The sequence below is a fragment of the Acinonyx jubatus genome, chromosome B1 (assembly GCF_027475565.1).
Source record: "Acinonyx jubatus isolate Ajub_Pintada_27869175 chromosome B1, VMU_Ajub_asm_v1.0, whole genome shotgun sequence".
NCBI lineage: Eukaryota > Metazoa > Chordata > Mammalia > Carnivora > Felidae > Acinonyx > Acinonyx jubatus.
The window spans coordinates 99207544-99223996 of NC_069382.1; the positions used below are offsets into that span (position 1 = coordinate 99207544).

The 16453-nt window shown below is 37.6% G+C and overlaps 1 protein-coding gene across 3 annotated transcripts in view; it reads left to right on the forward strand.

Moving 5' to 3' along the window:
* The window catches only part of NUDT6 (nudix hydrolase 6), a 40422-nt gene that overhangs the window by 18544 nt on the left and 5425 nt on the right, over nucleotides 1-16453 (forward strand). Inside the window, exon 1 of one of the 3 annotated variants that reach the window (XM_053216991.1) lies at nucleotides 9339-9572. The exons of the other annotated variants lie outside the window; for them this stretch is intronic. The gene's annotated coding sequence lies outside the window, so the exon portion shown is untranslated. Of the gene's footprint in view, nucleotides 1-9338; nucleotides 9573-16453 lie in introns of those variants that run through there. 3 annotated transcript variants of the gene reach the window in all.

Genomic DNA, 16453 nt, shown 5'->3' on the forward strand with positions numbered 1-16453 from the left:
GAATTATCAGTTTTAAGTTTTATTATCAGTTTTAAGAACTCGCCATCTTTGAATCTTTCTCTTCCATCAATGAGGCCTACCCTGAGTACTCGAAATAAAAGCGAGCATCTCTTTCCTGCTGCACACTCGGTTTCCTCTCACCCAGCTCCACTTTTATTCTGATGGCATTTGTCATTATATGATATGCTAAAAAGCTTACATATTATTTTTTTTTCTTGTCTAGAATACAAGCACTGCAAAGGCTTGGACATTTGTTTGTTTTGTTCACTGTTGTGTCTCAATTACCTCGAAAACTGCCTGACTCACATTGTAAGTGTGAAGAAATGCTTCATGCTTGAATGACTGAATGAACAGAGGATATTATATAAATCCCTGTTTAATATTGCTTGTCCTCCCAATTTCTAGAATAATCATCTGACACAAAAATCGCCTTGTGCTTAAATCAGATTATGCTGGCAGAATAATGTGAGAGGCCCATGGACAGCTCCCCTTGGAATATCTTCTTCAGCAGTGCCTAAAATTAAACCATTAGTATATGTCCTCATCTTCTTTTCCTCCTCCTCCTCTTTTTTTTTTCCCCAAAGGAAGGTGAGGTACTTTAAAATTCAGATGCCATTGGGAAGGGTAACATATTCCATGCCTGACATCTTAATGAGAGCACTACCTATCGTTTCTGCTGTTACTCCTTTGATCCAAGCCAGAGGTATCTCCTCCCTAAATTACTGGAATCATTCTAATTGGGCCCTGTTCTTCCACTGTGATTCCTATAAAGTCTCTTGTTAGCACAAAACCACACTAATTCTTTCAAAATTACAACAGATTATGAGTCTCTTACGCTCCAAACCTCCAATGTCTCCTCATTTCTCTCATTTTAAAGTCCTGAGTCTGTGCCATGGCCTGCAACACCCCATATAACCTGTGACTGTGTCTCCTACACTGCATCTCTATACTTCCCTCTGACTTTATCTCCTGTACTTCTTTTTGCTCCCTCTGGCCTCCTTACTATGTTTCAAACACACCTTAGGTTACCAGCATCATCTGTTCCTCCTCTTCTCTTTATCCAGATAGCCTCATGGCCAAGTCCTTGCCTCTCTAAAGATTTTAGGTTTAGTTAAAGATTTAGATAAAGATTTTCTCACTGAGAAAGGGTACCCACACTACCCTTTTATTTTTTAATTGAAGCTTGTTAATATACAGTGTAATAATGGTTTCAGGAGTAGTGATATGACACCCAGTGCTCATCCCAACAAATGCCCTCCTTAATGCCCATCACCCATTTAGCCCATCCCCCCATCTAATACTCCTCCAGCCACCCTCAGTTTGTTCTCTATGTTTAAAAGTCTCTTAGAGTTTGCCTTCCTCTGTTTTGTATTATGTTTCCTTCCCTTTCCCTGTGTTCACTGTTTTGTATTAAATTCCACGTGAGTGAAACCATATGATATTTGTCTTCCTCTGAATTATTTCACTTAGCATAATACATTCTACTTCCATCCACATTGTGGCAAATGGCAAGATATCATTCTTTTTTTTTTTTAATGTTTATTTATAAATTTTTAGAGAGAGGCAGAGAAAGGGACAGAGAGAATCCCAAGCAGGCTCCACTCTCAGCATGGAGCCTGACGCAAGGCACAATTCCACGAACTGTGAGACCATGACCTGAAATCAAGAGTCATACACTTACGTGACTTACGTGGCTTACACTTACATACAAAATCAAGAGTCATACACTTACGTGACTGAGCTAGCACCCCAGATTTCATTCTTTTTGATCACTGAGGGATATTTCATTGAGGGTGTATATATTTGTATGTATACGTATGTATATATACATATATATATATATATTACATATATATGTGGTGTGTGTGTATATGTTATGTATATGTATCATATATGTAACATATATATTATATATATATTATATATACACACACACACACCACACCTTCTTTATCCGTTCATCAGTTGATGGACAGATGGGTTCTTTCCATAATTTGGCTATTGTTGATAGTGATGCTGTAAACATTGGGGTACATGTGCCCCTTCAAATCAGCTTTTTTGTGTCCTTTGGATAAATACCTAGTAGAACAATTGCTGGGTCATAATGTAGCTCTATTTTTAATTTTTTGAGGAATCTCCATACTGTTTTCCAGAGTGGCTGCACCAGTTGCATTTCCACCAACAGTGCAAAATTGTTCACCTTTCTCCGCATCCTCACCAACATCTGTTGTTTCCTGAGTTGTTAATTTTAGCCATTCTGACAGTTGTGAGGTGGTATCTCATTGTGGTTTTGATTTATATTTGTCTGATGATGAGTGATGTTGAGCATCTTTTCATGTGTCTGTTAGCCATCTGGATGTCTTCTTTGGAAAACTGAAGCAGCAGAAAGAGAAATCAAGGAATCAGTCCCATTTACATTTATACCAAAAACCATAAAATACCTAGGAATAAACCTAACCAAAGAGGTAAAAGATTTGTATGCTGAAAACTATAGAAAGCTTATGAAATAAAAAAGTTAAAGAAGATCGTAGGGTAGTTGTAGTTTTAATTTTTTGAGGAACCTCCATACTGTTTTCCAGAGTGGCTACACCAGCTTGCATTCCCACCAGCAATGCAAAAGAGATCCTCTTTCTGTGCATCTTCGCCAACATCTGTTGTTGCCTGCGTTGTTAATGTTAGCCATTCTGACAGGTGTGAGGTGGTATCTCATTGTGGTTTTGATTTGTAATTCCCTGATGATGAGTGATGTTGAGCATTTTTTCATATATCAGTTGGCCATCTGGATATCTTCTTTGGAGAAGTGTCTATTTCATGTCTTTTGCCCATTTCTTCACTGGATTATTTGTTTTTTGGGTGTTGAGTTTGCTAAGTTCTTTATAGATTTTGGATACTAACCCTTTATCTGCTATGTCATTTCCAAATATCTTCTCCCATTCCGTCGTTTGCCTTTTAGTTTTTCTGATTGTTTCCTTCACTGTGCAGAAGGTTTTTATTTTGATGAGGTCCCAATCATTCATTTTTGCTTTTGTTTCCCTTGCCTGCGGAGACGTGTTGAGTAAGAAATTGCTGTGGCCAAGATCAAAGAGGTTTTTGCCTGCTTTCTCCTTGAGGATTTTGATGACTTCCTGTCTTATGTTTAGGTCTTTCACCCATTTTGAGTTTATTTTTGTGTATGGTGTAAGAAAGTGGTTTCTGCATGTCGCTGTCCAGTTTTCCCAGCACCACTTGAAGAGACTGTCTTTATTCCATTGGATATTCTTTCCTGCTTTGTCAAAGATTAGTTGGCCATACATTTGTGGGTCCATGTCTGGGTTCTCTAATCTGTTCCATTGATCTATGTGTCTGTTTTTGTGCCAGTACCATACTGTCTTGATGATTACAGCTTTGTAATACAACTTGAAGTTGTATTTGGTTTTCTTTTTCAAGCCAATTGCTTTGGCTATTCGGGGTCTTTTCTGGTTCCATACAAGTTTTAGGATTGTTTGTTCTAGCTCTGTGAAGGATGCTGGTGTTATTTTGATAGGTATTATATTGAATATGTAGATTGCTTTGGGTAGTATTGACATTTTAACAATATTTGTTCTTCCTATCCAGGACCATGGAATATTTTTCCATTTTTTGGTGTCTTCAATTTCTTTCATAAGCTTTCTATAGGTTTCAGTGTATAGATTTTTCACCTCTTTGGTTAGATTTATTCCTAGGTATTTTACGGTTTTTGGTGCAATTGGAAATGGGATCGATTCCTTGATTTCTCTTTCTGTTGCTTCATTATTGGTGTATAGGAATGCAACCGATTTCTGTGCATTGGTGTTACATCCTGCAACTTTGCTGAATTCATGGATCAGTTCTAGCAGTTTTTTGGTGGAATCTTTTGGGTTTCCCATATAGAATATCATGTCACTGCAAAGAGTGAAAGTTTGACCTCCTCCTAGCCGATTTGGATGCCTTTTATTTCTTTGTGTTGTCTGATTGCAGAGGCAAAGACTTCCAATACTATGTTGAATAAGAGTGGCGAGAGTGGACATCCCTATCTTGTTCCTGACCTTAGGGGGAAAGCTCTCAGTTTTTCCCCATTAAGGATGATATTAGCAGGTCTTTCATGTATGGCTTTTATGATCTCGAGGTATAGTCCTTCTATCCCTACTTTCTTGAGGGTTTTTATCAAGAAAGGATGCTGTATTTTGTCAAATGCTTTCTCTGCATCTATTGAGAGGATCGTATGGTTCTTGTCCTTTCTTTTATTGATTTGATGAATCACATTGATTGTTTTGTGGATATTGAACCAGCCCTGCATCCTAGGATAAATCCCACTTGGCTGTGGTGAATAATTTTTTTAATGTATTGTTGGGTCCGGTTGGCTAATATCTTGTTGAGGATTTTTGCATCCGTGTTCATCAGGGAAATTGGTCTATAGTTCTTCTTTTTAGTGGGGTCTTTGTCTGGTTTTAGAATCAACGTAATGATCTCTTCATAGAAAGAGTTTGGAACTTTTCCTTCCATTTCTATTTTTTTTGTATAGCCTCAAGAGATTAGGTGTTAACCCTTCCTTAAATGTTTGGTGGAATTCCCCTGGAAAGCTTTCTGGCCCTGGACTCTTGTTTTTTGGGAGATTTTTGATTACTAATTCTGTTTCTTTATTGGTTATGGGTCTGTACAAATTTTCTATTTCTTCCTTTCTCAGTTTTGGTAGTTTTTATGTTTCTAGGAATTTGTCCATTTCTTACAGATTGCCCATTTTGTTGGTGTATAATTGCTCATAAGATTCTCTTATTATTGTTTGTGTTTCTGCTGTGTTGGTTGTGATCTCTCCTCTTTCAGTCTTGATTTTATTTATTTGGGTCCAATCCTTTTTCTTTCTGATCAAACGGGCTAGTGGTTTATCAGTTTTGCTAATTCTTTCAAAGAACCAGCTTCTGGTTTCATTGATCTGTTCTACTGGGTTTTTGGTGTTTTTTTTTTTGGTTTCAATGGCACTGATTTCTGCTCTAATCTTTATTATTTCCTGTCTTCTGCTGCTTTGGGGTTTTATTTGCTGTTCTTTTTCCACCTTTTTAAGGTATAAGGTTAGGTTGTATATCTGAGACCTTTCTTCCTCCTTTAGGAAGGCCTTGATTGCTATATACTTCCTTCTTATGACCACCTTTGCTGCATCCCAGAGGTTTTGGACTGTGGTTTATCATTTTCAGTGACTTCCTTGTACTTTTTAATTTCCTCTTTAACTTCTTGGTTATTAGCCCATTCAGTCTTTAGTAGAATGTTCTTCAGTCTCCAAGTATTTGTTATCTTTCCAAATTGTTTCTTGTGGTTGATTTCAAGTTTCACAGCGTTGTGGTCTAAAAATACACATGGTATGATCGTGATCTTTTTTGTACTTGTTGAGGGCTGATTGTGTCCTAGTATGTGATCTATTCGGGAGAACGTTCCATGTGCACTAGCAAAGAATGTCTATTCTGCTGCTTTAGGATGAAATGTTCTGGATATATCCATTAAGTCCATCTGATGCAGTGTGTGTCGTTCAAAGCCATTGTTTCCTTGTTGATTTTCTACTTAGATAATCTGTCCATTGTTGTAAGTGGGGTGTTGAAGTCCCCTACTATTATGGTATTATTATGAATGAATGGATAAAGAAGATGCGATACACACACACACACACACACACACACACACACACACACACAATGGTGTATTCCTCAACAATCAAAAAGAATGAAATCTTGCCATTTGGAACTACACGGATGGAACTAAAGGGTATTATGCTAAGCAAAATTAGTCAGAGAAAGACAAATATATGATTTCACTCATATGAGGACTTTAAGATACAAAACAGATGAACATAAGGGAAGGGAAGCAAAAATAGTATAAAAAACAGAGAGGGGGATAAAACGTAAGAGGCTCTTAAATATGAAGAACAGAGGGTTACTGGAGGGGTTGTGGGAGGGGGGATGGGCCAAATGGGTAAGGAGCATTAAGGAATCTACTCCTGAAATCATTGTTGTACTATATGATAACTAACTTGAATGTAAATTTAAAAAAATAAATTAAATTTTAAAAAAGTTAAGGAAGATACAAACAAATGGAAAAACATTCCATGCTCATGGATAGAAGAACAAATATTGTTAAAATGTCTATACTACTCAAAGCAATCTATACATTCAGTTCAATTTCTATCAAAATAACACCAGCATTCTTCACAGAGCTAGAACAAGCAATTCTAAAATTTGTATGGAACCAGAAAAGTCCCTGTATAGCCAAGTAGCGTTGGGGGAAAAGAAAAAAAGCTGGAGGCATCACAATCCTGGAGTTCAAGCTGTATTACAGAGCTGTAATCATCAAGACAGTATGGTACTGGCACAAAAACTGACACATAGATCAATGGAACAGAATAGAGAACCCAGAAATAGACCCACAAATGTATGGCCAACTGTCTTTGACAAAGGGAAGGAGTATCCAATGGGAAAAAGACAGTCTCAGGGCACCTGGGTGGCTCAGTTGTTTAAGTGTCTGACTCTTGATTTGAACTCTGGTCATGATCTCACCATTCATGAGACTAAGACCACATTCAGCTCTGCACTGTCATCGTGGAGTCTGCTTGGGATTCTCTCTCCCCCCACCCGCCGACCTTCTCCCACTCACTCATGTGTGTGCTCTCTCTCAAAATAAATAAACATGAAAAAGAAATTTTTTTCAAAGATAAAAGACAGTCTCTTCAAAATTGGTGCTAACAAAACTGGACGGAGACATGCATGAGAATGAAACCAGACCACCTTCTCACACCATACACAAAAATAAAATTCAAAATGGATGAAAGACATAAATGTAAGATAGGAAATCCATCAAAACCCAAAAGGAGAAAACAGGCAAGAACCTTTTTGATCTCAGCTGCAGGAACTTCTTTCTAGACATGTCTCCGGAGGCAAGGGAAACAAAAGCAAAAATGAACTATTGAGACCTCATCAAGGTAAAAAGCTTCTGCACAGCAAAAGAAACAACAAAACTAAAAGGCAGCTGATGGAATGGGAGAAGATAGTTGCAAATGACATGTCAGATAAAGGGTTAGTATCCAAAATCTATAAAGAACTTAGCAAACTCAACACCCAAAAAACAAATAATCCATTCAAGAAATGGATAAAAGATCTCTCACTTTCCACAACACATTTCTCACTTTAAATTAAAAGCTAGAAAATGATTAAGCTTAGTAAGGCATGTTAAAACCCAAGAGATGCTGAAAGCTAGGCCTGTGACACCACACAGTTAGCCAAGGTGTTAATGCAAAGGAGAAGTCCTTGACAGAAATTAAAAGCGCTACTCCCTGAGAAAGTGAAACAGCCTTATTGCTGATAAAGAGAAAGTTTAAGTAATCTGGATGGAAGATCAAACCAGCCCCAACATTCCCTTAAGCCAAGGCCTAATCCAGAGCAAGACTCTCTAACTTTCTTCAGTTCTATGAGGGCTGAAAGAGATGAGAAAGCTGCAGGAAAGTGTGAAGCTAGCAGAGATTCATGAGGTTTAAGAACAGAAGCCATCTCCGTGACAGATGTGCAAGGTGAAGCAGCAAGAGTTGAAACAAGCTGTAGCAAGTTATCCAGATCTAGCTAGGATAATTTATGAAGGTGGCTATACTAAAAAACAGGTTTTCAGTGTAGACAAAATAGCCTTCTATTGGAAGAAGATGCCATCTAAAACTTTCATAGCCGGAGAGGAAGAGTCAATGCCTGGCTTCAGAGCTTCAAATGACATGCTGACACTCTTGTTAGGGGCCATCCCAGCTGGTGACTTTAAGTTGAAGCCAGTGTACATTTACCATTCCAAAAATCCTAAGGTCCTTAAGAATTATGCTAAATCTTCAGCCTGTGTTCTATAAATGGAACAACAAAGCCTAGATGACAACACAACAGTTTACATTACAACATTGAGACCTGCTCAGAAAAGAAGATTCCTTTCTTTTTTTTTTTTTAAATTTTTTTTCAACGTTTATTTATTTTTGGGACAGAGAGAGACAGAGCATGAACGGGGGAGGGGCAGAGAGAGAGGGAGACACAGAATCGGAAACAGGCTCCAGGCTCTGAGCCATCAGCCCAGAGCCTGACGCGGGGCTCGAACTCCCAGACCGCGAGATCGTGACCTGGCTGAAGTCAGCCGCTTAACCGACTGCACCACCCAGGCGCCCCAGAAGATTCCTTTCAAAATATGACTGCTCATTGACAATGCACCTAGTCACCCAAGAGCACTGATGGAAATGTACAATGAGATTCATGTTGTTTTCATGCCTGCTAACACAGCATCCAGTCTGTAGCTCATGGATCAAGGATTCATTTCAACTTTCAAGTCTTATTATTTAAGTAATATATTTTTAAAGGCTAGAGCTGCGATAGAAAGTGAATCTTCTGATAGTCTGGACAAAATAAATTGAAAGCCTTCAATAAGGCTCTTTTCATCTATATTGAAAATCTCTTATTTAGGGTAGCCACCTTGAGATGGAATGTACTGATGAAGATGCAGTGAGGATTATTGAAATGAAACAAAGGATTTAGAATATTACGTAAATTTAGTTGATAAAGCAGCAGCAGGGTTTGAGAGGATTGATTACCAATTTTGACATGTTTTTTAATTTTTTATTTTTGAGAGAGAAGAACGTGAGCAGGGGAGGAGCAGGAAAGAGGGAAACACAATCCAAAGAAGGCTCCAGGCTCTGAGCTGTCAGCACAGAGCACAATATACTGCTTGAACTTACAGACCACAAGATTATGACCTGAGCCGAATTTGGACGCTTAACCGATGCCCTGATTCCCAATTTTGAAAGAAGTTCTACTGTGGATAAAATGCTTTTAAACAGCATCTCATGATACAGAGAAATCATTCATGAAAGGAAGAGTCAGTGGATGTAGCAAACTTTATTGTTTTAAGAAATTGCCACGGCCACCCCAGGCTTCAGCTTCCACCATCCTAATCAGTCAGCAGCCATCAACATGGAAGCTTGACCCTCCACCAGCAAAAGATTATTACTTGTGCTCTGTATTATGTAGCTGCTTTATACATCATGGCAACCTATTCTCCTCCTCATTTCACAGATTGGGAAACACAACCAGAGAGTTAAGTCATAAAGTAGTGTTGGGAACTTTTCCTCTTCCGCGTTCAGTGGTTGGGGACCCTGTGAATTAATTGACAACAGGTTAGTAGGAGAAAAGTTTGGGGAGTGCTGCCTGAACAACTAGAAGTAGGGGTTTGTATATCAGTGCAAGAGAGAGGTGTGAAATATGTATGGTAATTTCTCATATTTGTTTATGTAATTTCTCATCTAGGTTTCCTTCCTTGGCTAGAAGTTCGAACCAAGGGGATTTATGGCAGCTTCTCAGAAAGCTCTGCCTTTAATCAGATAAGGGGAACAAAAAAGGCTTCTTTCTGTATCTGATTTGCATTTCCCTTACATGCCAACAAATTGGACAACCTGGAAGAAATGGATAAATTCCTAGAAACATCTTCATGTGTCTGTTGGCCATGTGTATATTTTATTTGGGAAAATGTACCTGTTTCTGCCCATTTTTTAATTGGATTATTTTTTGGTATTGAGTTGTGTAAGTTCTTTATGTATTCGGGATACTAACACTTTATTACATATGTCACTTGCAGATAACTTCTCGCAGTGAGTAGTTTGTCTTCTAGTTTTGTTCACGGTTTCCTTGCTATACAGAGCTTTTTATTTTGTTCTAGTCCTAATAGTTTATTTTTGCTTTTGTTTCCCTTGCCTCAGGAGACGTATCTAGAAAAATGTTGCTTGTGGCCGATTTCGGAGAAATTACTGCTTGTTCTCTCTTCTTGAATTTCTATGGTTTTAAGTCTCACATTTAAGTACTTACTCCATTTTACAAGAAAGTGGTCCATTTTCATTCTTTTGCACGTAGCTGTCCAGTTTTCCCAGCACCATTTGTTGAAGAGGCTTTGTCCCATTGCATATTCTTGCCTCCTTTGTCAAAGATTAACCATGTACTCGTAGGTTTATTTTGGGGCTCTCTATTCTGTTCCATTGACTTATGTGTCTGTTTCTGTGCCAGTATTACACAGTTTTAATTAGCTTTGTAGTATAACTTGAAATCTGAGATTGTGATACTTAAATTTTTTATTCTTCATTTTCTTTTTTTTAAGTTTTTAAATTGTTATTTTATTCCTCATTTTCAAGATCACTTTGGCTATTCAGAGTCTTTTGTGGTTCCATACAAATTTTACAATTCTTTGTTCTAGTTATCTGAAAAATGCTGTTGGTACTTTGATAGGGATTGCATTAAATATATAGATTGCTTTGGGTAGTATGGACATTTTAACAATATTTGTTATTCCAATCCGTGAGTATCAGCTATCTTTCCATTTGTTTGTGTCGTCCTCAATTTCATCAGTGTTTTTTAGTTTTCAGAGTACAGGTCTTTCACCTCTTTGGTTAGGATTATTTCTAGGTATCTTATATTTTGGGTGCAATTGTAAATGGGATTGTTTTCTTAATTCCTTTCCTGCTACCTCATTATTAACGTATAGAAATGTGTATTGATTTTGTATTCTGTGACCTTACCAAATTCATTTATAAGTTCTAGACGTTTTTTGGTTGAGTCATGCAGGTTTTCTACATGTAGTGTCATGTCATCTGCAAATAGTGGGAGTTTTGCTTTTTCCATACTAATTTGGATACCTTTTATTTCTTTTGTTGTCTGATTGCTGTAGCTAGGATGTCCAGTACTATGTTGAATAAAAGTGGTGAGAGTGGACATTCTTGTCTTGTTCCTGATCTTAGGGGAAAAACTCAATTTTTCACTATTGGGTTTGATATTAGCTGTGGGTTTTCATATATGGTCTTCATGCCGTTGAGGCATGTTCCCTTAATCATACTTTTGAGGGTTTTTATCATGAATGGATGTTGTACTTTGTCAAATGCTTTTTTCTGCATCTATTAAAATGATCATATGATTTTTCCCTTCTCTTGTTCATGTGATGTATCATATCAATTGATTTGTGAATATTGAACCACCCTTGCATCCCGGGAATAAATCCCTTAATTGTGGCAAGTGATTTTTTTAATGTATTGTTGGATTTGATTTGCTAGTATTTTTTTGAGGATTTTTGCATCTATAATCATCAGAATATATTGGCCTATAGTTCTCTTTCTCTGTAGTGTCTTTATGTGGTTTTGGTACCAGAGTAATGCTTGCCTCATAGAATGAATTTGGAAGCTTTCCTTTCTCTTGCATTTTTTGGAATAGTTTGAGAAGAACAGGTATTAACTCTTCTTTAAATGTTTGGTAAAATTCACCTGTGATGCTGTCTGGTCCTAGAATATTGTTGGGAGTGTTTTTTATTAATGATTTCATTGCTGATAATTAGTCTGTTCAAATTACTTAATTCTTCCTGATTCATTTTGGGAGGTTTTATGTTTCTAGGAATTTATCCAATTCTTCTAGGTTGTCCAATGTGTTGGCATGTAATTTTTTTTGTAATACTCTCTTATTATCTTTGGTATTACTCTGTTATCAATTGTTATTTCTCCTCTTTCATATCTGATTTTGTTAAGTTGAGTCCTTTCTCCTGTTTTGTTGTTGTTGTTGTTGTTGTTTGTTTTATGAGTCTGGCTAAAGGTCTATCAATTTTGTTGATCTTTTCAAAGAACCAGCTCCTGTTTTCATTCATCTATTCTAGTCTTTTAGTTTTTATTTTGTTAACTTCCCCAATCTTTATTATTTCCTTCCTTCTATGTATTTGGAGTTTTGTTTTTTCTTCTTTTCCTACCTCCATTAAGTGTAAGGTTAGGTAGTTTATTTGAGATTTTTTTTGCTTCATGAGATAAACCTGTATTGCTGTAAACCTCCCTCTTAGAACAGCTTTTGCTAAAGATTTGGGACTGCTGGGTTTTCATTTTCACTTGTTTCCATGTATTTTTTTTTATTTCCTCTTTTATTTCCTCTTTTAATTTCTTGGTTGACCCGTTCATTGTTTAGTGAACATTATATAATAGACCTGTATTTGTGTTCTTTTCCATATTTTTTCTTGTTGATTTCTAGTGTCATAGTGTTGTAGTCAGAAAAGATACATGGTGTGACTTTCTGAATTTGTTCAGACTTTTTTGTAGCTTAATACATGATCTGTTCTAGAGACTGCCCCATATGCACATGAATGTGTATTCTGCTATTTTAGGGTGGAATGTTCTGAATGTATCTGCTAGATCTGTCTGTTCCAATGTGTCATTCAAAGCCAATGATCAGTCCATTGATGTAGGTGGGATATTAAAGTCTCTTACTATTATTATGTTACTATTGATTACTTCCTTACATTTATTAACTGCTTTATGTATTTGGGTGCTTCCATGTTTGGTGCATAAATATTTACAATTGTTATATCTTCTTGGATTGTTTCCTTTATAGTTACATAGTGTCCTTGTCTATTTTTACAGTCTTTGTTTTAAAGTCTATTTTGCCCAATATAAATAATGCTACCTCAGCTTTCTTTTGACATCCATGTGCATGATAAATGCTTTTTCATCTTTTCACTTTTAATCCACAGATGTCTTTAGGTCAAAAATGAGTTTCTTGTAGGCAGCATATAGATGAGTCTTTTTAATCCATTCCATCACCTGTGTCTTTTGATTAAAGCATTCAATCCATTTATATTCAAAGTAATTGTTGAGAGGTATGTACTTATTGCCATTTTGTTACTTGTTTTATGGTTTACCCTTAGGTTTGTGTATAACATCTAATGCATAAACAATCTATATTATAAAGTTGATGGCTGCTTAAGTTTGAACCTATTCTACTCCTCTCTGCCCTCCCATGTTTTAGGTATATGGTGTCATACTTTACATCCTTTTATTTTGTGAGTCCCTTGACTAATTTTTACAGATATATTTAATTTTACTGCTTTTGTACTTCCTACTTTTCTTACTCTTGTTTATGGTCTTTCCTTTCCACTCAGAAGAGTCCCCTTTAACTTTTCTATTAAGGATGAGTTAGTGGTTATGAATTCCTTTAACTTTTGTTTGGGTTACTCTTAATCTCTATTGTAAGTGATAGCCTTGCTACAGGTTTTTTTCCTTCAGGACCTTGAATATATCCTGACACCCCCTTCTCAGCAAAGTTTCTGTGAAAAATAAGCTGATAGCCTTATGGGATATTCCTTGTATGTTACTGTTTTTTCTCTTGCTGCTTGTAAAATGCTTACTACTTTTTGCCATTTTAACTACTATGTATCTTTGTGTTACCTCCTTAGTATGATTTTTGTTGGAGGCTCTACGTGCCTCCTGGATCTGGATGTTTCCCTTCCCAAATTTGGGAGGTTTTCAGTTGTTATTTCCTCAAATAAATTATTTGCCCCCCTTTTCTCTCTCTTCTGGAACTCCTATAAGATGAATGCTTGATGGTATTGCTAAGTTCCCTAAGTCTGTCTTCATTTTCTATTCTTTTTTTCTCTCCTGTTCAGTTTGATTGCTTTCTATTACTCTGTCCTCCAGGTTGCCTATCCGTTTTTCTGTGCCCTCTACTATTTATTCCCTCTAGTGTATTTTTAATTTTTATTGAGCTCTTCATTTCTGAATGGTTCTTTTTTATGTTTTCTGTCTCGTTTTTGAGTGTCTCATTGAGATCCCTCCCCTCTTTTCTCAAGTCCACTATATTCATATTTCTTAGTTCTGTTCATTTAGTTTCTTACTGTGATTTTGTCCTGTTCTTTAATTTTGGACAGAATCCTCTGTTGCATTTTGTCTCTCTGTGTCTGTTTCTGTGTTAGGAAAGTCAGCTCCATCTCCTGCTCTTGAGATTGATGGCCTTATGAAGAAGAGGTCCTGGGATACCCTATAATGCAGTCTCCCCTACTCACCAGAATTTGGCACTTCAAGGGTGTCTCAATGTGTTGCATGTGCCCTGCTGTTGTAATTGAGCTGCTTTTGCAGTAGTCCAGCCATGGCTATCTTTGCCTTTTGTGGCCAGGATTTGGTCCCGGTGTTGTTGCATCAGTCTGGGGCGGCCTTGGGTTTGAGTCAGACCAGGCAATGCCAGAGGGTAGCACCAAACTGCTGGGTGCTTCCCCTATGTTTCCCCCCGAGAGGCTTTCATTGGTGGGCAAGGCCTGCAGTGAGACCAGTTGTCTGCCCCCAGCCTACTGCTGGGGCCACAGTTGTGTGTGGTTATCTTTCCCTTTTACTGGGACAGGAGTCACTTTGGAGTGGTGCCTCTTCCTGTCAGGTCTGCTTGCATGATGCCACCCTTGTGGCACCACTTTGGATGGGCTCTGGCCAACAGTGTATTGGAGGGGGCAGGTCTGCAGGAGAATGTGACGGCAGTTCATGCTGTTAGCAAATTAGGTGGTGAGTGTTGGACCTGCATTGGTTCCTGCTGGTATCCATGTATATAGGCTGGGAGGCAGAGGATCCCTGCCCCTCCAGCACACACTCTGAGATTAGTAAAAAACCAAACAAAACCTCCTTCCCATACACCCCAGGCGTTAAACTGTTCTTCTACGCTGTATCTCCACAGGGCTGTTTGTTGTGCTCCACGTGCAGAGACTCCGTTCCTTGCCCTCTAGGCTCTCCACAGACCAGCCTGATTTTTATAGCATCCCATTTGTTAAGCCCTGCTGATTGTAGGAACTTGCAAAATTATGCCCCTCTGGTTTTCAAAGCCAAATGCTTCAGACCATGTCTCTGCCCTCCCCACCCTCTTCCATGTTACCTGTACTCTACATGTAGCTGTGAAGAGTCAGTTCTGCCAGTCTTTGGGTAGTTTCTGGGTTATATACACTGATACAGGTGTTATCTAGGTGTGTCCATGGGACAAGGTGAGCTCAGGGTCCTCCTACTCCACAGTCTTCTCTGGAAGTTGCCGTTATTATTTATATTGCTAAGCCCATTAATGGGAATATGTTTTTTAATTAACCCGAAATTATATGGCCAATTAATTTATGACAAAGGAGGCAAGAATATACAATGGGGAAAGATAGTCTCTTCAAGAAGTAGTGCTGGAAAAATGACAGCTACATGTAAAAGAATAATAGTGAACATGAATAATAGTGAAAAAGAATAATAGTGAAAAAGAATAGTGAACATGCACATGGAAAAAGCAATCATGGAGAAATAATACTGGTATCACATGAGTCATCCATTGATTTATTATGATAGAGACTGCGTTTGACTCAGTGGTTAAGGAATATGTAGGAAAACTCCATATTTACTCTTTCTACTCTTTACTGTAAAATCAGTAACATGGAAAGTTCTTACCTTATTTCACATTGCCTGGTTTTAAATACTGAGCTCTGTAAGTTGTCTTGCAGGGGACAAGAAAGCTTTTTTCAGATAATCTCTTTAAACCTAAGTGGTGCCAAAAAAGATCACATACTGCCACAAAAATATATTCTTTTTATACCTAAGTTCTATGAAATAATCAAAATCAGATTTGTGTAAGCTGTTTTCAATCCTTACATCTAACATTTTTCTCCTAGTGTAAGCTGTTTTCAATCCTTATATGTAACATTTTTCTCCTAATAAGTTTATAATTTAATTAATAATCTCCAATTATTTATAGTCAAATCTAGGTAAAATTTTAAAAGCTCTTTTATTATTTTGGGGAGTATTTTCTGCCCTACCATTATAACATTTCTTTTGTTAGAAATAGCATTTATGGGGGCGCCTGGGTGGCGCAGTCGGTTAAGCGTCCGACTTCAGCCAGGTCACGATCTCGCAGTCCATGAGTTCGAGCCCCGCGTCAGGCTCTGGGCTGATGGCTCAGAGCCTGGAGCCTGTTTCCGATTCTGTGTCTCCCTCTCTCTCTGCCCCTCCCCCGTTCATGCTCTGTCTCTCTCTGTCCCAAAAATAAATAAACGTTGAAAAAAAATTAAAAAAAAAAAAAAAGAGCATTTATGGTGTTAGATATAAAATCTAACATCCTATCAGGAAAAAAACTGCATGGTTTCTATAGCTTCTGGAACCATTTCAGAACAAAATCTGAAAGACTGTCTTAATATAGATCTATACCAGAGATATATTTCTACATTAATAAAATATGCTTTATAAATTAATCTCAAGTCTGAGCCAGACACGGAAGGGTGGAAAGCCTAAATTCTGTACCCACATAATCAACAGTCTGTGGAAACTCTGGGAACCATGCCACTGGTCTCCAATGTAGCACAGTTGGGAAATGACACATTCTTTATGAAGCACTCATCCAGGAAATGAGTGGGTCAAAAAGCACACCAGTAAAAGGTCCATAAACTTATTTTATGAATGAAGATCATAAAGTGTACTGGCTCCAAGCTCAACACCTTTTATCATGCTGTTGGATGTATAGAACAAAAAATAATTGTGTCAGCCATAAGAATATGGTCCCATGCCATTTCATATTTGTAATCAATTTTTTCCATATGTATCCTCATTCTCAGATCTTCCCACTTGCCCTTCCTTCCCCCCCAAAAATGAAATGGTATACACACAAAC